The sequence below is a fragment of the Stegastes partitus genome, unplaced genomic scaffold (genome assembly GCF_000690725.1).
Source record: "Stegastes partitus isolate 25-593 unplaced genomic scaffold, Stegastes_partitus-1.0.2 Scaffold1459, whole genome shotgun sequence".
Classification (NCBI taxonomy): Eukaryota; Metazoa; Chordata; class Actinopteri; family Pomacentridae; genus Stegastes; species Stegastes partitus.
In genome coordinates, this window is record NW_007579190.1 from 21,690 (window position 1) to 47,412 (window position 25,723).

The 25,723-nt window shown below is 40.3% G+C and overlaps 1 long non-coding RNA gene across 1 annotated transcript in view; it reads right to left on the reverse strand.

Annotated features, from left to right (window-relative positions):
• Window positions 1–23,057, reverse strand: part of LOC103370649 (uncharacterized) — a 32,079-nt gene extending 9,022 nt beyond the window's left edge. Inside the window, exons 1-2 of the long non-coding RNA XR_520901.1 lie at window positions 22,292–23,057; window positions 1,702–1,763 (exon numbers count right to left, since the gene is read on the reverse strand). This is a non-coding gene — a long non-coding RNA (uncharacterized LOC103370649). The remainder of the gene's footprint in view (window positions 1–1,701; window positions 1,764–22,291) is intronic.
• Between the last annotated feature and the right edge of the window lie 2,666 nt (window positions 23,058–25,723).

A 25,723-nucleotide genomic window follows, 5' to 3' on the forward strand; every position in this document is an offset into this window, starting at 1 on the left:
TTGGTTTCAGGCTCGGACACCACTGGCCTTAACTTTACAAGCACTGAAGCGCAATAAAAATCATTCTGCTAAAATAATAAACTGCTAAAATAATAATAATTTTAAAAAAAATGTATGTCTCGTATATGAAAGAAAGAAATATGACTGTGGACTTTAATGTCTGGATTAAAGCTTAACGTGTGCAAATTATCCACAGCAGATCTTTTAAGTAGCATTAAACATGAGAGCGGTTTGGACAGCATGGATGTCCTATTTGTGCCTGCTTCAGTGTGTGTGTGTGTGTGTGTGTGTGTGTGTGTGCGTGCGTGTCTAGCTGGCTGACTGGCAGGGCTAATGGACTGTGACTGGCTGCAGCAGGCAGCATGATGCTTATCAAGGTAAACTGGCCTACTGGGAAATACAGTCATTATATTGTTATTACACTGAGTCAGCTACTGGATCACTTTGTATGTGAGTCTCACAATCAGAACATGTGCAGCTTTCATGTCAAGTACAGAACGGAACAATAACCAGAAGAGGTTGAATAAGGACATTTAGCAGACAATGAAGCACCAGCTAGCATTGAAAAGTCTCGAATATTCTGTTTAACACAAACGCAGAACACTAAATACACACGGACTGATGAATATAAAGCTAAACTTCTATCAGCTGCAGTTTTCCACAGTGCTATGAAGTGAGGACGCCTCATTTCAGCGATTCTAGTATCATCATCGAACACGAATTCATAGAGAAACAGTAAATTTAGAGAGAGTAGTACTCAGTCTTTTAATTTAAGCAGGATATATGGTCCATCAAAACTTGATGCTAGATGCTCAGAAAGCTTCTCCGATACCTTACATCTCTCCAAAACCAACGACCTGACAATCACACCCACTTCACACTGTGACTGGTCAGCTGTATGGAAGCCACAGGAGCTTGGCCCTGTATACTTTTGAGCTCTTTTTTGATTCAGTAGCCAACTACCTGAGACACTTTTCATGCAAACACCCCAATGCAACACAACCAATAACTCACTGAAGTGGTCGTCAGCAAATGTGCGTTGTTGTAGACAGTTTTGAACCACACTGTATCTCCTGTCCTCGCTCCTCTTCTAGTGTGGCCATTAGCACAACGACAAACAATTTGGACTTCTAATGTGGTTGAACAGTCTGTTTAAAGAACTTGTTCTCAGGTTTGCTAATTAGTTGTAGAAAATACTTTGGAGGAAGATCGGTAATGGCGATTAGCTGCACAACAGCTGCTAGGATAGACAACAATGTCAGCAATGTCTGTAATTCGTTATTGATGTTGGATTAACCACTGGTAGTCAAGGCTGCCCTTGTTCTCTCCAGAAAATGTGATAGGAGCACAACCAATTAGGATGCAACACGTAGTGACAGTTAAGACCAACCAGAAGCCCAACATCAGCGTCTGTGCCACTGTATCCAAAAGCCGCTATATCCAGATTAAATTACAGACCCGAGGTTAGGGGTCCTAAAACACTAGAGCAGTATGAACTATCAGCGTAAACAAAGTAAAATTAGAGCACATCAGAGCAGCAGTCTTTGATCTACTAATGGAACTAATCACCAAAATGAAATGATTCAAGATCTGGTTCATCGCTGTGGCTAAACCATTTCCTCTATGAAATGCATGATTTATATTATTGTCAGTTAGAATACAGATGACTCACAGTTCAAATATGTGTGCATGTGATCTTACCTGAGCTGCGATTGTAGCTTTGCTCCTTTGGTTACAAAGTCCTCCCATGTAGGATAACTGGCCTGCAGCAAACACACAAAACAATAAACAGCATTAAATTCAGATTCAGATTCAGATTCAGAACTTTATTGAAATCTAAAACTGCTCACTGTAAAAAGAATAATAATAATTTTTAAAAAAGGTTTTTCAGCAGTAATTTCATAAACAGTTTACCAGTATCTTACAGATTTTCCCTGTTTTGCAGTTTTTGAATGCAACAGTCTTCTCGTCTTTTTTACTATATTTTTTTCTGGCACATTGACGATCAGCTTTTCACAGTTTTTTGACAGGATTATTTTTTACAGTGAATTGTACATGTCTGACCGTAGCAGGATTTCTTACGCGTTACTAAGGTGTTAATTCAAAGCTCGAATCTATTTCATATCAATAATCCTGAAGAGCTTCTGGCCTTAATGAGAGAGACAAAGCTATCATTTAAGTATTTGTATTAAAACTGTTCTGTAGTCTTCTTCTTAGTGCTGTGATTTTCATATATAACATATAAACAGAAAAGTAATAATACAGATGGGCAATAAATATTGAAATATTTATGTATTTTAATGTAGCAGTGCATTCAACAGAAACACTTCTAAAACAAATAAACATTATGATGATGTGGTACATTTGACTGCATCATATCTTAACACTTATCTCTTTGTTCTGATGACAAGAACACTTAACTTAAAAGAAATAAAAATTGACTGTGTTTTGAGAGAGAGAGAAAATCTGAATTATAGCGAATATGTAGGAGTACTGCAGCAGCAGTATGAGCGCTCCAGCCAGTGAGGATTAATGGATTCAACTGAAATGAATTAGTGACTGGATCTAAATGAAAATCAGGAGGACGACAAAAAGAGCCCAATGGAATGAAATGTACACAGAGCACAAAAAACAGAGGCAGGAATTATGCAACAGAGATGAGGCAGTGAGGTTGAATTAAAACATAAATATACAAATGAAGAATGTCAAATAAAATGAGTGAAGGCTCTTGAAAGAAAGAACAATCATTTATATTCAGGTTAGAATTTTTGCATCATGATGGACCTAAACAACCGGTCTGGTCTGGTAATTAACTAATGGATGCAGCTCTATGTGTGACTCTTTTGTCCTTTAGAAAACGTCTTCTGATTTTCTCTGAACAGTGTGGAGACAGTCAACAGCTGACTGACTTGTGTTATTTCTGGCTTTGTGAGCTTCACGAGGACAGAGGCTGATCATCAACATACAGAAACAAACAGAGAGAAGTCAGGCCAAATACAAGCAAACTAATGTCACCGTCAGGCAGCTGTGAATGATTCTCTTTGAAACTGCAGCTTCTTCTCTGAGCCTATCAAAACGTTCAGTTTATATGCAACCCTTTCATCATTTGACACCAAATTTTATGTCAACTGACTAATCAATTAACCAGATAATCTTTGAAGCTGTAAATCCCCGAACATGCTGATGGACACACACTCTGTTAATTCTATAACAAGTAAAGACGGCTTCAAAATCTTGGTGTGCAGATCTTCCCTTTGTTTACCTTCAGGGGGTATAAGCAGCTTCTATAGCTGCATTTTGTAACAGCAGCTGATTGATTATGTAATCCAAGTCTGGTCCGTGCTGCAGGCTCTGACCTTGGGTTACATCTGTGACCAACAGCTGCTGGTGTGCTGCTCTGGTTATTGAATTAAAAATGCAGGAAACCCAGTTGGAACAGAGGCCCGAATTCCACTTTCTTTCTCTTTATTTTCCTGAACCCAGTCACCCTGTCTGTCCTCTGTCTCTGCTGGTCCACCAGAGAGGGGATAATACAGATTTAACCCCTAACACTGCGCCATTAGCCTCTTAGCTCCACGCTGCTAAATCTGTTAGCCAGCCCACGCTTCGCAGCTAGCCAGGCATGCACACGGCATGGGGCTGACAGGTTTACTAGCTGCAGGGATTTAGCGCTGTGTGATTAAGTCCTGCAGGTGACCGGCTGAATGCCTCCGGTGAACAGCTAACGGCAAACCTGCGATAAATAGGAGACGCAGAAAATTATCAGAAAAGGAGCGACTCCAGGAACTGTGTGGATCTCTGAAGTGGAGTAATAGGTTGAGGTTTAGGAAAAACACAACATCCCAACTCACATTTAAGCACAAGAACATTTAGGGTAAGCTAAATTTAGAACTCATTTTGCAGCATTTTTTTTAAACAAGGTAGAGACTTTGGGGCTGAAATAATGAGCGTTTACAGAATGTGTGACAGCGAGCGGCTGCTGCTGGTAAACGTCAGGCAGGAAGTCATTTCTAGATATGATGATACAGAGTGTTTTGAAATGAAAGCATTTATAATGTCATAATCTTTCCAAAACCTCATCTCATGCAAGAGGTTTACTGTATTAATCTTTCAGAAAATCCATGTGTGGAAAATTGTCTGGTGTATAAATCTGCCTCGACTTGCATGGAATCAAATCTCTTGTACCTCACAGCTCTCCTGCAGGCATCATATTCCAGTTCTCTACATTTCTGTGTAATTATTTTTTGTATGTTCACGTGTGTCCACCTAAACCTCACACGATTACATATCAGCACATGAACAAGATGGGTGTATCACTAACATATTGACATTTTCTGTTTATTTTCCTGTTACCTTTAAGTGTCTTGAATTTTACAGCAGAAACTATTTAATTTTGACATTTGTTAAAAATGTGTTTCATGTCTACGTGGAAAATCAACCAAAGCAAAGGTGTAAGATGCCAAGATGTTGATTTTTTGTTCCACTATTCCAACTCTTGACTAAAAAAAAATCACCACTTTCGTCCTATATTGTCCGTTACATAAGAAATGAAGTTTGTTCTACTTGAGCCGATGGTGAACATCACCCCTGTCAAGCTCCAAACCAAGAATGCACATTTTAAAGTTCGACTCCTGCTTGGATTTCAGCCTGTGCAGCTCTCTGAGGGTTCTTCTTGTTCCCTCGCTACTTCTCACCTAAACCTAAAATTCTGCCAGGATTTGTTGTGACTGGCAGGAATTTCACAGTCAGTCGCAGACAAAATATTCCAGCAGTAATACTGCAGCCGGCAGGGCTGAAAAGACAACATTCAGGCAGTGTCAGGGTCTGCTGTAGCTCCATACTGAGAGATTTTAAGCACTGGTTGCTAAATTAGGGTCACGGGACTCACGAGGGACACTGATGGTGTCCAGAGGGTTCCCTGAGACAACTGCCAACAAAACAGCTGTCTACTCTCATCTGGCTGCAAGGCTATTTTTATATCCGAGCCCCACAACATTTCTGGAGTTACAAGGGAGAAAATATAACAAAGGTAGCGGTATTACATGTTAGCCCGACCAGCTACAAAAACTGGTTTCATCTCCAAAACATTAAACAATCATACTGAGATCATTCCTTTATCCTCAGTCATTTTTATCTATGCATGTAAATTTGTGTTTGTTTTTTGTGTTAATTTAAATTACCAGTGTAACGTCACAAATAGGATTAAGTGGTAAAATTTACCACAGTACCAAAGTATGGTGATGAAATTCAAATTAAATCTTTTTGTCTCCTGGTCTTTAGTAAAATATGATCAATCATTATCGATACTGAATAAAAAGAAACTTTTCTCTTGATACACTTGTTTACCACAAATATTAATGTTTCTGCATTTTATCAATGGGTAAATGGAACTTGCAGGTTATTTTCAAGGTAATTTAGAAATGACACCTCGGGCTGAGTTCACTAATTCATGGCGTCCTTCTTCTGTGCTTTTGATGTTGTCTTGTGAGGTAATTTTCCATCACCTAAATAAAACCTATTACACTGTCCATACTAAACTTGAGTAGAACAACAACATATTGGTTTTGAACGCTTGAGCTACATCACAAATCAAAGTGCACTATCAGTGAGACAAATTACACAATAGGGTACTGACATTCATTGTTTTTTAAACTGTAAAATATATCCCTGAATTTATATGTACTCGTGAGCAACATTTCTTTACAGAGTGAATCAGAAGATTTAACACCAACTATGAAACATTTTCCAAACAAATACATCTCCAGGACTGTTTGACTTTGTGAGCACTGGCCTGAGGAGTTGCTGGTATACGTCTTTACCAATGACACTTCATAAACAGGCTTTGCACCTGCCTGAAGCTGTGTCCAGATGGGTGGAAACGGTCTACATGCTCGACTGACGCTGACACAGTAAACTCTATTCACACAGCCTGAGCTCTCCATGTATAGAAGACATACAGAGCTGTTATCCTATCTGCTTAGTCAACCAGACAGAATGACCAAGTATACAGTTACTTCAGTCTGTGTGTAGTCACCTGTCACCGGTGTCTAATCCTGCCGTGGTAATCCTGACTTGCTCTACTGACCGACAGAAAGAAAGGATACAGGCAGCGGAGGGACGGATGTGACATCTCAGGAAAGTGAAACTACCACCCTGTCGACTTTGACAGAGTCCAGACCGACTTAGGCCTCGTCCACACGTAACAAAGCGAAGATATTTCTCTACGATTCGGCCTGTTGTCCACACGAAAACGCAGATTTACAGCATTAAAAACGACTCTTTCAAAAACCTTCGACCAAAGTGAAGATTTGTGAATCCTCCATTTATGCGTCTCGATGTGGACATCAATAACCAGCTTTTAGGTTTTGAAACGTCACTGCCTGCGACAAACTATGTTCTTCACATCACATATGCGACCTGTCTTTACATTTGGAAACAGCGTGGATGCCCTCAAAACTGTGTTGGCGTCCTCTCTGGTCCAGGCCCAGATACCGCTCCACATACAAGAACACAGGCGAAGGACGGTGTTAAGGACGGTTATTTTCCACCACCTTGCCATTCCACGTCTGAGACATGTTCTCCGTCAAAGACACCGACACCAGCTTTGGGTCAGACCGGGACGCACTGCCAGCTGGTGGGAGAACTTTGACAATTTCCGTATGTCGCGGTCGTCGCTCCTGTCGTCTGAGTTATTACATCCTCACGTAGAATATGAATGTGCTTCACAACGCACTAATGCGGCTAGGTGTGGAAGTTTTTTTTTTGTTTTTTTTTTAAATGAGGTGGTGTGTACGTAAGTTTTTTTTCTAGACGGAGGGGGCAGGATATTCAGTTATACATAAACCCTGTTACATGTGGACAAGGCCTTAATGTAGCCACTTGTGCAACTAGTCAGTCAACCAATGAGCTGGTAATTCATTTAATCATTCATCAAGCAGTGATGAATCCAAAAGGAGCTGCATTTGGGTTTTAAAATACCTGAAGTAAGACTGCAACTAACAATCATTACAGTTATCAAAACATGCAGCAAGCATTGTCAGAAAAAATACCAGTGATGTCTTTTGAAATTCTAGTTTTGTCCAACCAACAGTCCAAACACTGAGCAAAAAGCAGCATGCCAATGTTGCCATTATCAACTATCACAGGTGTGTTTTCAGGGCCTACTTCCATAGTTCAACCCAAGTTGGGTTCAATTTAAAGTTCAGATTAGATACGCCACCAAAGTGAGAACAGCTAGCATTAGCGACAACATAAACTAGCTCCATAAAATCTACTGATAAATGACAGAAAAGTGTTCGAATAACCCAAAAAAAATCCATTATAGGTGATCATTTATCAGAAGCTTACCTACTATAGTCTATAGCTGCACCATTCATTGGATAACAATCACGATTTGAACTTCCCACAATTAAATGAATATAATCCACTGTGTGCTCCAATCATACAAAACAGCCCACATGGAAAAAAATCCCTTGCATGGCTAATGCTGCCATTGGAAGTTCTTTCACTCTTTTCAAAGGAGTTTCTGGTCTCACACCTGTCCGACTTGCATGTGCTTCAGTAACTGAGTGCAGACTAGAGGCTTCTCTGTCTGCCAACTAGCTGGCGTCTACTGCAGCCTGCATGTGAGCTGTTTAGGGTACAAGTGTGTGTTGTGTCGTTAAAAAGATGTTCAGCAAGTGGTACTTTGCCTCTAGGAGATGCACTGAGGTCAGGTGAGGAGGAGCCTTATCTTAAGTTTTGTTTTGATTCACAGAGTTGCAAGAATACAGAACAAGATGGAAGTGAAACCTGTTTCAACTGAATCTGAAATAAAAATAAATAAATTGTGCAACAAAAAAAAATGTGTCCCTGGAAAGAACTATGAGCTAAATATTGACCAAAATAATCATGGTTGTGGTTTTTTGCCATTATCACGCAGCCCTTCTTGGAAGCACCCAGAACGATAATGAGCGAGTGATGCAGCTCCACCATGACATCCACACTGCTGCTGTGTTTTTAAAGTGTATGTAAACGTGTCAGTTACAGCAGCTAATCGCCAAAGTATGACCTGCATCCTTGTTTCTGATGTGTGACATGTGTTCGTGACTTTCAGTTTATGTATGTGTGTGTGTGTGTGTGTTTGCGTACACTGCAAATTCAAACCTTACTTGTACATGAGCAGCCATGCATGCAGCTGACTGACAAGTAAATGCTGTTTGTGTGTGCATTTTTTTGTTTTGTTTTCTTCCAGGTAACAGTTTGGACAAGCACAGGTATGACTGACAGAGATGAGCTGAAGTATTTTTCAGTGGAAATAGGTTCAAAGCAAATTCCTGTTCAGCCTCAGGAAGCGTTGACACGAAAAGCTGCAACAATTCTTCTTTGTCTGCAAATGTGGTGCGTGTCACTGACAAAACATTCACAGTTCTACCGGTACAGTTTGCTTTTAATATGTGTCTGTGGTCTTTTATTGCATACTCCAGACAGGAGGTGGATCAACCAATTGTCTCCAGCTCCTCTAAGAGCCCTTGCAACCTACAGTTACCTATGACCTATGGCTCGGGTAGCAGAGCGGGTCGCCCTTGTTCGGTCTGCATACCGAAGCCACTGAACCCCAAGTTGCTCCCAGTGCTATATAAGGGACTGTTTTAATGCAACATACACAACTAAAAACTAAAACCACTGTGTTGACTGGGAAGGTGATCCTGGGAGGGGGGGAGGGGTGTCCAGAGAAAATCCAACCCTCTCCATGTACCATGCTGTCTTCTAATGAATTGGTTACAGGAGTGGAACTGTCCGGGCTTGACATGTGAACCACTGCTGATACACATCTCATCATAACTTACAGAGTGTCACAGGGCATGAAAGTTATTTACCAGAAGAATGCGTTCGAGCAAATTCCTCTGAAACCTGTTCTGAAGTGAAACTTGACAGTTGCCCACTAGAGATGATTACTACCATGTCGGTTGTTTTACCTCTCTTTTATTAAGAGAAACCAATGTCTATGCTTTGTGTATGCATTCTATGGCCTGTTGTATTACTGGTGTTTCTAACATGCCTTATATTCACACTGGCATTATTCTTCATTTCTGTTTCTGTCAATATATAAAACAAAAAAAGACATTAGTCCGTCTTGCAGTGCAAAAATTTTAAAATGCAGTGTACAAATGATATAGTCTGATTTCCAAAATGGGCAGCAAAAAAATTACTCAAACAGTTAAAAATAATGAAATTATTATGGACTATTTTTAGTGGAAGATTATCCACATTTGGTGCCCTATGAGTATTTCCAGCAACAGGACAATGAGGTTAATCTGTAACCTCATTACTTGATACATGGTCTATAGATTAAAAAAACAGATGAACAAATATGTATGATTGTTTGTGGAGGAGCTATTTCATCTTCTGAAATAAAAAAAAAAAAGGTTTTACAACATTGTGACAAAGTTTAATACTTTCCATCAGTTTTTTAGGAAAGTAAAAACTTAATACATTCCAGACCCATTAAACAAGAAGTAAGATAAATCAACTCTTTCATTCCATTTTCATGAGGTATTAGTCTTAATCATAAAATAAAGGCAAGAACGTGTTTGACTCTGCGTTGATGATATTAAGAAAAGAATTGAATTCTCTACTTTAAATTGTTTTTTCCTGGATAAAGTAAGCCTAATATCGATAATGTCATCCAAAATACACATTTTAAAAAACACACTAGACATCTTGTCCCCTGTCCTGACTATTAACTCCCAGAAAGTCACCACAGTGCAGTGAACAGAGAGGGGAGGAGAGGTTGAGACTGTTTAAACAGCAGGTTGATGGTTTGTTTTAGCGCCATGTTTGAGGAACGCTGGTTGACTCAAAGAGAAAACGACAAAAAAGGAAAGCGAGAGGGGAAAGTGGACGAGTAAGGTGTGTCCACATCAGGTTAATGGTTTGTTCTGTGTGTTCCACAGTCGAGTGCCTCATCTTTTAGTTGTTGAATATTTCTTTTTCATATTGTGCAACACAAACTCTGAAGAGTGTGGTCTGTCCAGTCCTTTTATCTTACATTCCTAGTTCTTGCATAACTCGCAGGCTTTTCTTTCTTTAATAGCGACAGCCAGCAGTTCACTCCCATAAGCTTTGTTGTCATTCACTCAGTCTCACGATGGTGGAGGAGTACCAGCCACTGTTTTCCCACACATCTGCATGCAATCTCTGCAACACTTCATTTTGCTCAAAGGTTTGGTATATTTGACAGGCTGATCTCCAGGCTACAATCTGAAAATCTGAAGCCATGCAGCCTGCAGTGAGACTGACAGGTTAAGAAATTACATATGTAGAGAGATTCACCCGATCTTCCCTCACTTCTATAAGACAGCTGAACTAGGCGTCTGGGTTGTGCCACAATGACTGAAGTGCTGTTGTCTATCATCAGACAGGTTAGCAGCAGACTGACAGACATGAAGCTCCACCGGCAAATTCCTCACAGCTTCTCACAGCACAACAACGGACAGCCCGACTCTCTGCTGTTGTATCATGACATAGACTCTGGAATTACAGTATATCACACTGTATTGCTCACACATGACTTTTTAAAACATGTCCCTCCAAATTAAGTGTTTAAAAGGCAATGAGGGAAAAAAAACAACACAATTTTAAGGACAATTTTAGGCTTTAAGTTCTCACAACTGACAACTAAAAACAAAAAAAATCAGCCTTAGACCTGTTATTTTATCGTAGTTTTTCTTAAATTTCATCAAATTTCCATTATCGGCAACAAGCTACTTGTGTGTCCACAGACAGCGAGGCTTTCAGTCTCCAAACTCCACCAGTTTCACTCAGAGTTTAGCTGCAGGGTCAGAGGTCAGACGGCTGATGCTGAGTGTCTGGCTCAAGGAAAACTGGCCACTGCTGCAGAGGATAACACTCCTATCCCACTACGGTAGATGGAAAATTCAGTCGGTTTAGTACTTCTGAAGTGTTTCTCTACTTTTGATGACAACGGACAGCAAGTGGAGTGTTTCATCTCAAATTATTACACAGGAGAAGTTTTTTATTTTAATAATTAATGAACAAACGTAAAGGTGTTTCTGGAATTTGATCATAAGCAGTCTGCTTTCTGCATCAGTTCCAGCTGTGATATTTGTGTCCACATCTGGAACATTGACAAACAAGTAAAAAATATTTGGTGATCCATGTTGTGCTGATCAATGTGGGACCGCGTAGCTCCAACAACATGTTAGCAGCTGTAACTGATCGATTGCTTGTTTTTGAACTTTCTCCTGGGTTTCTCTGGGAAGTCGCTGTGTGACCTCCAATCTCTGCTGTTTCTGACACTGATCATAAAAATGACATTTGTTTCATCTTAACCATAATTTCTACTAGTCTAAGCACACCATGCAGTGCTGCCTCAGAAAATAAGCCACGCTGATGCTCTTTAATATCAAGGAAATCAGGCATTTTCGAAGAGAGGCCATGGCATTTATTCCTTCATTGTGCCAATTACAGAAATATTGTTGACATTGTAGTTTGACTGAAACTGAGTCCAGGGAATGTTTTCTCAATATGGTTAATACAGTTTGAAATCTATCTACTTTTATTAATTGATTAGCAGGATAAATGTCAGAAAATGATGAAAAATGTCTATCAACATTCCCAAAGCCCAGGATCAAGTACTCAAATGTCTTGTTTTGTCCATAACCCAAAGACAGTAAGTTTAATGTCATAGAGGAAAGACAGAAAAATCACATGTAGGAGGCTGAAATCACAAAATTTTGACCTTTTTTCTTCAAATAATTCTCAAATTTCCTGACAATAGTTGCCGCGATATTCAATTTATCTGTGCAGCTTCCCTGTTAGTTTTATGTCTCAATTCTACTTAAAAGCATTTGAATATTTCATGAATAAGTCTCGCTGCTTTAAACCAGCAGTAAAGCGACTCTCTTTGCTCCTTTTTTTTTTTCCTTCCTTCATCTTTATTTGCCTCTTTCCAAACTGCTACCTTGGGTTCCTGTTGGTGTGGAGAAGAGGAAATAAACTGCAGCTGGTCTCCATGTGGCTTTTGTCTATTTCTGTTTGTTTGCATCCTATTTGTATATCTCTTTGCTTTCAGTCTTGTTAGCCAATCTCCTACTGATTAGGCATTTGTGTCCTGACTTCTGTGTCCCCAGCGGAAGTAATTAGATTCTCGCTTAATAAAACAAATCGTCAGCTCATTTCTAATAAGCTTTCTCCTCCTTCTCCATCAAGGGAGATAACAATGTGAGAAGAAACATCCAGTGAGAGAGATGTCACTCTTCCGTAATTCCAAAACAACTGTTCCCAGAACCTTCAGCTCAAAGAACAGACTCACTGTGCTCCAAATGTGGCAGCTGCAACACATACAGACGGTACCTGGATCAGTGTGTAATGACATCCAGGTGTGTGAGCGATAAACCCACGCCCTCTATTGAGTTGCGCTCATCCGCACTGCCTCATCACCTCCATCTCTCTGCCTGTTGACTCATGTTCATCCGCCTTCTTACCAAACTCTCCGTACACATTTCAGGTCTCTGGCTGCATCATGATTAATGAGCTGGATCTGCTCAAGTCCGTATATTCTGTACATTCAGACTGCACACGTCTGAAAGGGCAGCTGTAAATCCAACTGAGAAATGAAGCCTTCTGTAAGTGAATCGAAGGGCACAACCAGTGTGACCTTTGCAGCTGTTAGTATCCCATAATGCACCGAGGCCAAAGGTCCTGACATCAGTAGCCTTTGTACCGCTGGCTTTATTAAATCAATAAAATCTCCCCTTGAGGATATCCTTCCTCTGCCTTTCTAAATAAGTGGAGCAGGTTCCTGGCTTGAACCAACCACACAGTCAGATATTCAAAGATAAATTATTATCTTTTATGTTCGGTAACATATCATATATCAAGAAAAATATTATTCCACATATTTCTATCTGTCCTCTTGGTCCTCCATGTTCACTCTACAAGCCCCAGTCTGCCAACCTGAAGACCTTTAACCTGCAAAGCAGTAAAAAATAAAAAGCTAACAGCATCTTAATCCCGAAGGTCCAGAACCAAAATTCTTGCACTGATAAGATTAATATTTGTAGATATGCTTTAAGGAAAAGTCTACCTTGTTTACAATATAACAGCAGTGTCTCACAGCACAAGTTCGTCCATCACAAATGATCTTTTGCCAAGCACAGTGTTGAAGATCATCAGCAGGTACCAGCGTGCAGAGAGCACACTGCAGACAACAAGCTTCATGTTGTCCTGTTACAAAGTTACTCAGAGAATCAACAATAATGAGCTGCAGCTGATGGGACCTGCTGATAAAACATGTTTGCATTTTGCACCAGTCAAGGTGCCAGTTAGCACTGAATGAACACTGAGCTTTTCTAATAAGAAAGAGATTAATTAGCGTCAGTAAATCCATGTATTTTCACTCGTATAGGCATCAAAGTGCTGCACCGTAGAGCCTGGTTGACATTAAGTGGAGCAGTGCAGCAACACACGGACAAGTGAAGAAAGGAACAGATTGTGATCGGCTTTATTTTAAAGAGCCAACATGATGCCGTTTGTTGTTTTATCATTTCCTTTGGTGTGATACATGCATTTGTGTGCATGTAAAACACCTGCAAACATACACAGTCTGCTGCTTTAAGTTTGGCCCTCAAACAAAGAATGACCAGCTACCTCACAGACCGCCATCATTTTCTTGGTATGGTCGCTTCTACTAGAGCAGGGGTCTCCAATCCTGGTCCTCGAGGGCCACAATCCTGCATGTTTTAGATGTTTCCCTCTTCCAACACACCTGATTCAAATGATCAGGATCGTTATCAGGCTTCTGCAGAGCTTGATGATGAGCTGGTCATTTTAATCAGGTGTGTTGGAAGAGGGAAACATCTAAAACATGCAGGACTGTGGCCCTCGAAGACCAGGATTGGGCACCCCTGTGCTAGAGCTACACCTCTCTGCCAGTACTTATACAGTACATGACGGTACTATATTACTATTGCTATTAAACTTTCTAATCCATGGTGTCAAGACAAATATTGCACATACTATAAACCTGGTTAACATAAAACTGATCCCACTTCAGTATTTTATGGCACTTGGTTGCATTTGAAGTTCGTTAACTAGTGAACATTTGGAAACAATTAACATAAAAGTTAATAAAGAGCATCTGAATGCACCACAGTTTTGTTTTCTATGATTTTCTCATTTGAGGAGCAGGTGTGTTTGGACTTCCAAACGTTCTGAGGCACCCTTCTACCTTCATTGTCTTTCTTTTACCTTCTTCCATCCAATCATTTATCCCTTTACCCTTTCTCACATCCCTCTGTCTGTCCCATATTTCCTATTTTTCCTCACATCCCCTCCTTCCCTATCAGATAACACCCAGAAATGACATACCCATACATGTGGGTGTGGCAGTACTTGTACCTCTATGTTGTGTGTTTATTTGGCCAGTTGTGCAGCACATTCAGTGTGTGCGTCCACGCAGACATTCACCTGAGGCTGCGTATTTTCCTGTCAGCCGCTCCCATTCACCCACACACATACCGAACTCCTAGGAACTATAAAGTAGCATATCAGTGATGTGACTAAGCATTGAGGTCTTCCCATCCCATTATGGCCTGTAGTTACAGGGTGTGTTTTAATGTGTGTGTGTGTGTGTTATACGCAGTTATCGCCAACTCATGAGTGGGAAAAGCCAGTATTTTGCTTTCCACACACACACAGGGTTAATTACATGAGGCAGGTTTGATTATAAAAAATACAGCAATGCAATCTTAACTGCTGTTTACTATGGTGTGTGTGTGTGTGTCCATGAAGTTTTCTGCTGAGAGCTGTTTGCTATTCCACACAGACACACACAGCTACTGTCTCCGTTCACCTTCAGTACACAGTGCAGGACGGATCGCATGCACAAGCACATGACCACACACACTCACTCAAGCTTCCACTTAATACACTCGAGGAGAACGAGGCCAGGTTGGCTGCCGTTTCCAGCGACGTGTTCCTTTAAAGGAAAGTTAATGAGGAGAACAAACTTAATATTCAAACACTAATCAAATCCTCGTGAAGCGACAAGCTGCATTGAGGATAGGGGTTGGTAGTGGAAGAAAAACTACAAATTTAGAGAGTGGAGAGGAAAGAGGACACGAGAGGAGTGTTTGGCAGGAGAGGGGGGAGGGGAGAAGATGGAAAAAGGTACGAGCATGAAAGTGAGAGTGAAGGAACGTACTGAGCATGTCAGGACAGAGGGACGGATGAGAGCGGAGATGGGGGAGTGTGGAAGGTCGATGGCTCATAATGTCACTCCTGATATAGCTGAGACAGAAATCAATAAGCTGTCTGTCTCTTTCCAGTAGAACTTAAAGGTCCCATGAAGCTGCTGCTGGCTGGATTCACTTCCAGGCTGTGACATTTTTTTTTTTGTATAGCACAAAAGTTCAGAAAGGATGTATTCATGTAATCAGCTAAGATTGAAGTACAACTGACCATTTGTGAATGTGTTGTTAGACACACTGTAAAAATAAATTAATAAATAAATAAAAATCCAGCAAAAAAAAAAAAAACACAGCAGCAAAGATGTCAAAAAAACAGTGATGTTCACATCCTTAAAAAAAAATAGGCTAAAAAAAGCAAACATCTGCAAAATAACTGTATTTTAATTTGACTTTAACGTAGCAAAATGTGTGTAAGAAAGAAAAAAATACTATTTGTAAAACGACATACTTTTGGTGTAGACAATATGTGCAGTTTTTGTCTGTTCTTGTTTTTTTAGTCAACATGTAGATTTTTTGATTATTTCTTTTTTACTTGGTATTATTATTTACTATGCTATTATCTATATAATGTAACAAAATGGGGAAAATCTGTAAAATAACTGCTCTATGCTGATGCTTAGAATCAACATCTCTAATCTTTACTATAAACCTTCCAGTCCATGTTTGGAAGAAAAATTAGAACAGGTACACTTTTTTTTTTCTTTACAATCAACACACAGCCAACAAATTAAAAAAAAAAATTCTGTGATTTTTACCAGGACATCCTATTGTGATTTGGACTGAATGTTTCAATCTGAGAGAGCACAGAAAACCAGTTCCATGTTTCATGCTGGACTGGACTAGGCCTGGATGGTGACCATACAACAACAGCCATATGTACCTGCGATAGACACCTTGTCAAAAGCAATAACTTAAGGGCAGTGGATGCAAACTGCCATGAAATCACATAGCAATCCTTTGATTAAAAAAAAGTGTTTACATGTGTTTACACAGTGTTTAACTTCAAAGTATGTGGCCATATTCAGAATAAATCTTTTTCCTTCTGGTCTTTGATAAAAATAGGTGATTAACAATGAAACTACTGAAACTACACACTCTATTTTGTTCAATTTTACAGCTATACCACCCAGCCCTAGTCTGGACAGAAACTAATGGTTTGACCACTGATTCGTCCACACCGACAGTATGTGGTTCTTGGAAAAAAAATCTTTTTACAGACATTTTTCACAATGAGCAATAAAAGTAAAGTGTCTGTTGGATGGAACACAGCGTGTCTGAACTCAGCCAGTCAACGCTAAGCCAACGTTTTCTCACCTGACTACTGAGGTTCACAGATGCAAAACGTCACAGAGGTTTTGCTTTGCGACTGATCCACTGATGCAGACAGTCGAGGGTTGTGAGGAACACTACTGTTCCTAACAACATTTCTAGGAATCTTGTTGTCTCTTCTGCTTTTTGGAATTTCTTTCATAAATTCATGATTTCAGAGCAGTAATTAAAATGTCATCTCTCAGTAGGAAATGTTGGTCATCAGATCAGCGTTTCATACTCGTTCAGCTGTCTGGCAACAGGAAAGGAAACATCTGCAAAAGAAAACAACTCAATCTTTAATTTTTCAACAGGAGAACAGAGAAGACAGCGCAGCAGGAGGGAACTCTGCAGCAGAAGAGCCAGACGGTCTGTCACACTGTTTTTGTCATTCGAAGAGCACAAACAGACAACTAGAAGAAGAGATTCAGCCATGTTCCCGTTACTGAGGTGTGTGTGGATGTAGACCTTCACAAAACCCGCCTGAAAACATCAGTGAGGACGAAAATACAGAGCTTCAGATGACTGGAAAGGCAGCGAGTATGGATTGTTCTTTGGAAGTGAAGTTCAGTTTCACATCACAGTGGTCTAAAGACGACAGTATTAGCAACAACATGTAAAGTGCTATTCCAGTAATAATAAAACAAGCTTACTACAGACTGGAACGGATCCCCTGACAGCAGCAGCCAGACTGGGAAGCTGCACACACTGCAAGACAGCCATCCAAAATTTCTGGCATGCCAAACATCCATCCAATCATCAAAGAGCAGGAAAATCGATCATTCAGGTGATTAATCAAGTGTCACGACTGCTCTCAAACTGCAATGTGAATGAAAAACGATCTGGCACAAATGCACACTGATCCTAGAGCTAGTTGGAGCTAAAACTGGGCCGAGTCTGGCTTTAGCACAGAAAAAAAAAGAAAAAAAAGAATTCCCCTTCATACACAAAAGGGTTTCGGACAATCTGATTTGATTTTACAACAGATTTCAATCAAAAATTCCTGCTCTAAATAACTGAAATGAACAAAAAAATAGACTGAGTCAAAATAGGACTTATTCAGATTGTTGCACTTTTGCAGGATGTAAAGAGCATATGTAACTCCTGCTACAGTTTCTACACCTGCTGCTAAGATTATTCACTCATCTGCACAATGTGAATAAAACACACAGTGTGCAATACTTTTACCAGACATAGATAATGGCGAAAAATCGTCTAAGTAATGTGCAACACTCCATATCTGACTTGCATTACATAACACCCTGCTCTGGATATTGTGTCAAACTCCTGAAAAATAGCATCAGAGCCAAGCTGATACTGTTCAGGACATCTGAACCAAACTGTTTTCACTCGATTTGATGTCTTGTGGACCCTCATGTTGCAACAATTCTCACAATCGTCTCCTTTACTTTTAAATGAAAGCTTGGTTTCATTTGCAAAATGACCTACAATCCGTGCCTCCGTGTCTGAGGGCTTCTTTCAGGGTGTGAGCTCTTCGGGGGCATGTTATGACACCCCGAGGGGAGATTTATCTGAACAGCAACTCTCTACTAAATTACACATGACTTCTGTGTGTGTGTGGCAGATGGCAGGAGTGCCCCTACTGGTTCACTGCCATGTTGGTAAAATACCAGGATGTGATGCCAAAAGCTCTGAATCACACACACACACATTCACTCACTCACGCACACACACACACACACTCACGCAACCATAACCATCCCTCTGCCTTGTTATCTGACAGCAGAAGTGACTCATGTGTACTGATCGCTGTTCTCACCACAGGATGTCTGCAAGTTCCATCACGCTACAAGCAAAATGTTTTAACTTCTCAATAAAGCGACAACAGCCTCCTTTTCCACCTATTCCTTGTCTTACAGAGATCTAATCTGCACAAGGGCAACAAGACCTCCCTGTCAGAGAGGCACGTCTGTTTCAATCAGGACTGTAGTAATACTCCACAATTTAAGTCTAAAAACGCTGTTGCGTGTGTCTGTCCCTTGTGTTTCTTGACATCTGATGTACTTCACACTTGTCGGTTGTACTGCTGGACACCAGAGAAAGTTTAGTGTGAAGCTGTGTGGATGAGCAGTTCCCGAGAAACAGAATATGACAGACTAAGGCTTGTCAACAATTTCAGTTCCATAATTATTGATATTATTAATGCGTTTTCTGTTTTAAAAAAAAGACCAAGAGACAGACTTGTTTAATGTGGTCTAGCCTCGTTATCAAGGCACACAGGTAACAATCTGAATGTTATATTAGAATGAGAAACACCTGCAGATGAGTAAATGTACACGCATGACTAAGAAAAAAAAACAACACCACAGGGATCTCCCCTTGACACGCATGAAATAAAGAAAGCAAGCAAAACCTGGAAGTACCCAGAGGGCGACCAGGGCGATGTTATCACCAGGTGGTGACCCTTAACCAGCCTCTGTTCAGCCCAACGTCAAGTCTGTCAGCAGTTTCAGCTGCCAGGAGTGGAGGTGGAGGAGGCACACAGGGTGGTGAGTGTATGAAGAGTACAAGGCCTGTCTCACAACGCCTCACGAGACCTGCCTCTGATACTATGAAGGGCAAAGTGACTCCGTTATCAAGGAACATGAAGGGACTGTTTATGAGCGAGGGTGGGAGCCTTCTTGGAGCTTGTTTATAGAAGCAAAATTTCAATTTTCGTACTTTCATGGCAGTTTGCATCTGATGCATTTGAGCAAAACTATCAAATATTCTATCACTGCTACATATTGGTACATAGATCCAAGACAGACAGTTTTTCATTCGGGCTGCAGCAAGTCAGACATACATTGTCTATTATTTTGCAAAGATGGTCAAAGCTGCAGCTCCAAAAACTCACCCATGACCATCTACAGTGTAAGACTACGTTAGAGCCAGTGTTCTGGAAGCACTGGAGGATCACACCGGTTCAACTGCTATACAGGAGAACTTGAAGCTAAAGCATCCCAGAGACAGCACCTGTGGCCGAGCAGTCCAGAAACAACAACCTTTAACAAATAACTGCACACAGCAGGGCTGCTGTGACTTTTGTGAGTCATCTGAAGATCCACTCTTACACAATATCCCTGTAGTGTGCAGACTGAATCATCTGTGGTTTGATAAGTCACATTCCTGACAAGACACTGGGCTGTGTGGTGAAGCAACCCCTCCGAAACTATTTTGTTCCTGTTGGCATTGACTAATTTTCGAAAACTAAATCGTACCAGTGGTTTAGACCTGCCACATGATCGTCGGCCTTTCTCTGTGGAGGGAAACATGTATGTATCATGAAAACATAATACAGAAATCAATGAGAATAGCATTGGTTTTTGACCTCAGTGTAACATCATCGGCTAGAACATCACCTCAGATGACATCTCAGTGATTGTCACTTCCTGTTAGCCTTAGATGGCATTTTTAGGGACATTACATTTAATACTAGTGATTATATCTAATGATTTGCAGCTCCTTATGAACACATGACGCTCATGAGGCTGAAAAAGCAGTGAATTGTTCAGGATATACAATGACGTTCTTGCTTTTGTACTGTACAAGTTTTAGGTTGCACGAGCTTGCAGTACTTTTGACTATAATGCAGGATACGCGAATTCCAGACAGCAATTCAATAGGCACTTAAAAGTGTCCGTCAATAGCTATTTTACACCAACATTTAAAAAAAAATAAAAAGCTAACAGTATAACAGTCTGCTGATTAGTGTTTTTGTCTGTTTACCATCAAAAAATAGTAAGAATTAAGCATCATAATGCCACAAAGCCCAAAGCAACGCAGTAAAAATGCTTTGTTTGTTTAATCAACAGTCCAGAATCAAAAAATATTCAGTTTGCTGAAATGATTGACTGGATAAGTTCCTTTAGAACTATTAAATGTTTGGCTTTTTTGCCCTAAAAAAATTGTGTGAAAAGATTCAATAATTATAACAAACAATGGAGATTATTGTTTCATCGATTAATCCCCAGATAAAATTTTAATTATGTCATTGAAGAACAGTGACAAAGATGTGTAATGACAGGGACGCTTTGGCTGAGAAAAGCATGATTTCAGTAATTTCCCAGACTGGGATAAATAAAGTATTTTTCTATTCTTCATGATTTCAAGAAAATAAATAAATTTTAAAAAGCTCTGACGTTCAGTCTATCATCAGTTCACCTTCATGTATTATTTGTTTGCCCGTACTTGTTTGCTATTACACAACGTACAACACTATCATGTTACTCGTTGACCAACGCACGCAACAGATGCCAATACATCTGCAAAAAGCTAATCCTGGCCTGTAAAATCAGTCGAGCCGACTCGTGGCCTCCACTCGGTACAAGCTTTGGAGCAAACAACTCCCGGAGCAACAGAGGACTAAAAGACGCGACTGGAGAAGAGAGGCTGCTAACGATGAACATCTGAGAGCAGTGAAACACGGACAGAAAAACAGAAAGGCAGGCAGGCAGGCAGACAGACAGACAGCAAAGGGCAGCCTGCTTGACAAACTTCAAAGAGCACACAGCTGGTAAAATCCACCCCCATCCAGCTCTGTTACCCTCTCAGATGGCCCACTTCCAGTTTTAACCTCTGCTCATTCATTAGCCAATCAACATCTCCGGCGCTGACGTATTCAACATCCAAACATGAGCAACCTATTTGTCAAGGTTTACATCAAGCTCACTCCTTTGTTCTCTTCAGATCACCTAGTTAACAATCATTTCCACTATGGATTGGAAAATGGTGAAAAATGTTGACGAGTGCTTCCAAAAGCCCAACATGACGTCCTGGAGTGACTTGTTTTGTCCACAACCCTAAAATAATCAGTTTGCTCTCACAAAGAAATAAAAAAAAGCTCACTTGGAAAGTTGTTTTATTATTATTATTATCAAAACAGATTATAGATCATCAAAATAGTTGCTCATTAAATGAATACCTGACAACTAAATGATTATTTAGTTTATAAGTATCTCAAGCTTATGCTTTCATTTGCTTTATTCCAAATTTCACCAAGTTTCGTTGCCTTATTTTCATCTTTTTTTATCACTTTATGACTGTTAGGTGTGAGGGGATGACCTCCATAATGCAAAGAAGAAATGTAAACATGAATAAACATTAATCCACTGTGGATCAATCTGATTTCCTCTATTGATAGATTGGCTGCTTTGGTCTACATTCAGATTACTGTAATAGTTCAGTAAAGAAACAGAGAACTCAAAGACTGATTAATCCATTATTAAATAGGTGGTGATCAAATGAATACCTAACTAAAGGAATAGTTGGTTTCTCAAGCTCAATCCCACCTAGTTTTTTTTTGCATTGTTTTCATCTTTTTCAGCCCCTTGTGACTTACGTCTGCTGAGGTTACAGTGTCCATGATGTAAGGCAGAAATGTAAGCATGGATATCAGACTTAAGGAAGAGTGAAGGGAAACCTCCATTAAGAATGAATGGAGGTGGCTTCCACTACTGACACAAACTCAGAATGCAAAATATAGGATTATTATAAGAGAAATCTATAAAAAATCCAAAGTATTTCCATAAGAAGTGTGACCAAAAAAGTGATAAGACCGACAAAACTAATGCAAAAGATGAAGAAATGTTCTGGACTGAGCTTTAAAAGACATGACACGCAACTAAACGTTTAAATATTAACTACAAAATCAACACAAATAATGAGGGTGATGTGCTGATGGGATCTGTAGGGAGCACAGAAGTTCATCTAATTTGATTTTTTGTTACCTTCATGTCGTTCATGATGAGCTGGAAGAGCCCTCCCAAGGCGCTGCATTCCTTCTCTATACCCGCATCCATTTTTCCACAGGCTCGGAAAAAAAAAAAAAACCTCCTCAACTTCCCAACAACTTTTTTACCTCCAGAAAAAAAAAGAGACGTCCAGCCAAGTTTTGAAAAACTCCAACAGAAGAATCAATAGAGGCTTTTTACTTAATAGAAGGGGGTGAGTTACAACACCCGCAGGTCAAAGTCCGCTTTAAAAACAACAGCCAAAAACAGCCAAAGTGGAAAAGGAGGAAAAAAAACACACGGGAGTAAAATCCAGGTCGGAGACGCCGAGAGACTCGCAGCAGGCTTCAGTCAGCCGATGCTACCAGCCGGCCAACTTGATACACGTCCGAAAAAACACCACATCATGACTGAATCATACGGCAGGCTGTCTGGAAAATGTCTGACAGTTTTTTTTTTTTCAAGTTTCGCCCCGGCTGCTTTCAGTCCCAGGAAAAGCGAAGGCACAGCTAACCGCAGCTAGCTAACTTGGCTAGCTAGGTTAACTCCGCTAGCAACCTGTGACTGTGAGTGTGTGTCCGAACGACAACACACACACTGCCCCTGATCAATAGGTTTGCAAAATGAACCCACACGGCTCCTCTGCGGTGTCCGGCTCGGGCTGAAAGCCACCCGGTCGTTGTTTCCACAAGTGTCTCCGAGCGATTCCACGCTGTTTTCCTGCGAGTTTGGACGAGAAGAAGCAGCCGTTTTTCTCTCGTTACTCCAGCGGGAGTCCGAACCTGAAGTGAATGAGAGCGTCCGCGAACAGCGCGTCAGCCGCGCGTCAAGATCGCGTCAAGGCAGGCGAAGCGGCAAACACCGTGTCCTTACCGGAAGTGCAAATAAAAGCCTTAAATCTGATCTTCGTTAGACTTTCTAAATCAAAAATATAGAGGTCACTACACACGTCCGATGCGCTATGTAATATTTCTTTTGTGATCTTTGCTTAAGGCTTTGAATATTAATTTGACTTCCTTGGTGATAAATTCCCTTTTTGATAGGTGCTATACAAAATAAGATTTTATTGTTGGTGTTATTATGTTGTATCATTCAGTTTTGATATACTTGCAACATTTTTGTTCAGATAGATAGATAGATAGATAGATAGATAGATAGATAGATAGATAGATAGATAGATAGATAGATAACGGTAGTACCAGTGATTGGAGCACATGTGCTGTAACCCCCAGACTGGGAGAGTGGCTTCAGCAGATCCCTGGACAACATCTGAAAACTATGACAGCTAGAATGCCATGGACAAGTTAGGAGTATATATATATAAAATATAGATAATGTTAGTATAAAATTTGCTGTATCGACTAGTACACTCTCAAGAGCATGGAGGAGACACCGGGAGACGAGCCTTGACACTGGGCCAGCAGCCCATCAGCAGGACAGATATCTTCGTCTTTGTGCAAGAAGAAAAAAGAGGAGCCTTAAAATAGTCAGCACCACAGATTCCTTCATTAATCCTGGTTAAATGTTGCGTTTGAAACACCTGAGCGAGCACGTTATGTGGATGACCTATCTTCTTCTTCGAGGCTTTTATTTTTTAGTCCTTGTAGCTCTCTGTCTGTGCTCAGTTCGGGATAATTGACGCTGCTGCGTCTTTTCCATCCAGTCTGCGCTCAGGAGATGTGGACGTTTGTTGTCCGCTGGAGACGCGGCGGTCCGGGGGGGCGGAGCTACGGAGAGCTGAGTAGAAGATTTTGCCTATACACACACACACACCTACACACACACACACACACACACACACACACACACACAGGATGCCATAGACTGAACGCTGCGTGCATAATGAAATTATGAATGAAATTAAAGATCAAATTAGTTGCCTGACTTAAGTGTTTGATTTTGTTTGTTTTTTAAAGGAAAGAAAAAGAACATATTATATACTCCAACAAAATACTTGACTGATTTAAAAAATCAAGACCCTACAAATGTGTACATTGACAATCCAATGAATCCAAACATTGACTACAGTAGGAAGAAAAAAAAATCCCCTTTGAGCATGAAGACATGTTGAGCAGGGGCTCAGGGAGGGCTGCTGTCTGCCTGGACTGGTCAGGATGACGGTAAAGGAGACAGAGAAAAGGAAAGCAAAGACAAACAGACAGAGGACAAACATTCTGTCGTGCATTTGAGCTGTAGTCAAAGTAAAGCACCAAATCAATCTCATTTGTCTTTCTGGCTTGGTGGTGGTACTTTGCTTGGGTGGATTCTACAGGTTGTCCTTTTCAACAGGTTTTCCAAAATCTGCATTGATTGCTTTTTTTTTTAGCATTGTGCATCCAATGTCATGCCATCTACATTTCTTCAGACTCAACCAGTGTTTTCTTTGAGGAGAACTACAGAATAAAGAAAAGGAAAGAACATTTTACCTCTTAAATTTGGGTAAATATCTAAGTTGAAAAAAGTGGAAGCTTCAAGTTTCCCTAAAATTAAGTTGCAGCAATACAATTATTTATGTGCATCTAATGCAAATACATGGCATTAATGTTGCTCATTAATTAAATTTACATAATTCATTTAAGCTGGTCCAACAGTTCTCTTGTTTTTTTACGGTGCAACAGAACATAAACAGTGGACAGACTGGTGGGAGTAACAGCAGCAGATCAAACCTGTGCAGCTTCTGAGTGTCAAATCCCTTCAGAGTGGTCCAGAAAGAGAGAGGACGCAAAGTTAATAAGATGGAGGACATGACAAGAATCACCTGTGAGGGCGACCACAGGATGGCCAAGGTGAAGCACACTGACTAGATTATAAGAGTAAAGAAGGAAACAAAGCAGAATGAAGCCACCAAGCAACACAACACAGCAGGGTGATAAAGACGAACTAAGAGTAGATGTGACTAGAAAAGCTTTTGGAAGAACTAAAGTCAAAGAAAAAATGTGTGACTTTAATGTGGATTTGAAATTGTCCACAGTGGGACGGAACTGAATGTGGAGACTGTTTCACATCTTCAGGGCAAAAACGTCCAGCTGACTGAGAGGAGTAACTGTGAGCATGAAGCAGAGGTAACGTCTCCGTAACCTATTATAGAGCAGAAATATTCAAGGCTTTATAAACACAGAGTCAAATTTTAAACCCAGTTCCGTATTTCACAGGTTAACAAATACCAGAATGATGTGCTGTCTTTACTTTGTTCCAGGTGAGATGATACCAAACCGTCAGAAAATCATATCATTTGGCAAAAGCAGAATATAGTTTCCTGTGTGTTTGTGATTCTTTCTTTTCCTCATTTGTCCTCACTGTAAAAAATAATAAACATTTCTTTGATTAGTTTTTAACTGCAACTTTATTGAAACAATTTATTGTTGATTTACAGATTTTTCCTGTTTTATACAATTGCAGACAACAACAAGTAAAGTCAAAGAAAAAATT